This window comes from Formica exsecta, unplaced genomic scaffold, assembly GCF_003651465.1.
Source record: "Formica exsecta isolate Colony F162 unplaced genomic scaffold, ASM365146v1 scaffold586, whole genome shotgun sequence".
NCBI lineage: Eukaryota > Metazoa > Arthropoda > Insecta > Hymenoptera > Formicidae > Formica > Formica exsecta.
In genome coordinates, this window is record NW_021853130.1 from 7945 (window position 1) to 9930 (window position 1986).

Sequence of the window (1986 nt, forward strand, 5' to 3'; positions counted from 1 at the left end):
GCGAAGCGATATAAAGTTACGGTTCATCGATTCGTACAAATTTCTCAGTACTAGTCTCGAAAAATTGGCAAAAAATAATGATAAACGTTTATTGGTTCGTACAAATTTCTCAGTACTAGTCTCGAAAAATTGGCATCGTTTCTAAATAATGATGACTCCACATTTTACGTTCTAAATTTTCCGCATTATCCGATCACGATTTTGAGTTATTGATGCGGAAAGGTGTCTTTCCATACGAATATGTGGATTGCGCAGACAAGCTGCAGGACACGCGTTTACCATCGCGCGAATCATTTTACAGTTCCTTGACCGGCGACACTGTATCCGAGAGCGATTACGCGCACGCCGAAAACGTCTGGAGGCGGTTCTCCGTTCGAACGATAGGCGAATACAGCGACTTGTATTTAAAAACGGATGTCTTGTTATTGGCCGACGTTTTTGAAAATTTTCGCGACAAATGTACCGAGAGTAATGGGCTCGACCCCGCGTATTACTATACTCTTCCCTGATACACGTGGGACGCCATGCTAAAACATACAAATATTAGGTTCGAATTACTTACTGATATCGATATAGTTATGTTTATCGAACAGGGAATACGCGGTGGCCTGAGCCAATGTTCCAGCAGATACGCGCGAGCCAATAACAAGTACACGCCGTCTTACGATCCATCGAAACCATCGTCGTACATGATGTATTTCGATGTAAACAACTTGTACGGTTGGGCGATGTGTCAACCGTTGCCCTATGCCGAATTTCGATGGGTCGACGACATCTCTGACTTTGATGTTAGCGCGATCGCTTCGAATTCGCCCACAGGTTATATTCTCGAGATCGATCTGGAGTATCCGCAACATCTTCACAACGCGCACGCTGACCTACCGTTCTGTCCGACGCGCGATAAGCCGCCCGGCAAGACAAGCTTCTCGCAACCTGATACAATAAGAAGCGTTATGTCATACACTATCGCAACCTGCAGCAATGCACGCGTCACGGCCTTCGCGTCGCAAAAATACATCGCGTATTGCAATTCGCTCAATCCGCATGGCTCCGCGATTACATCGAACTCAACACCCGGTTTAGAACGCGCGCGACAAACGATTTTGAGAAAAATTTGTACAAATTGAAGAACAACGCGGTATTGGGTAAAACTATGGAAAACGTGCGCAATCACGTCGATGTAAAATTATTAACAAAGTGGGACGGACGATACGGCGTGGAGGCGATGATCGCGAAACCAAATTTTTACAGCAAGAGCGTCTTTTCGGAAAATTTGGTCGCTGTCGAATTGCACAAACTCGAGGTGAAATTCAATAAACCGATCTACGTCGGTATATGCATCCTCGACATTTCTAAAACGTGTTTGCACGAATTTCATCACGAATACATGGTACCGTTATATCGAGAGAAATGTAAAATAATGTACACCGATACAGACAGTTTGATTTATCACATCGAGTGCGAGGATGTGTACGAGAATATGAAACGCGATATCGCTAGATTCGACACGAGCGATTATCCGGCTAACAACGCGTACGGTATACCGCTCGAGAACAAGAAAGTGCCGGGCTTGATGAAGGACGAGAATAACGGTGCGATCATGACTGAATTTGTCGGGCTTAGAGCAAAAATGAACGCGTTGCGAGTAGATAGTAAAAAGGATACAAAAAAGGTTAAAGGCGTCAAGAGTAACGTCGTAGCGAGAACGATAACGTTCGACGATTACACGCGGTGCCTGCGCGATGAAATTGAAATGACTCGACAGCAGTCCTGCATAAGGTCAAAATTGCACGAAGTGTACACAATCAGCGAGACAAAAATCGCCCTGAGTCCGTACGACGACAAGCGATATATCGCACCTGATTCGACCGACACGCTACCGTGGGGACATTTCCGAATACTCTTATAATGTAATGTATATACAGGGTGAGTTTTTTAACTTGAAACTGTAAAATATCTCGGAAAGTAAGCTTTATCGAAAAAAAT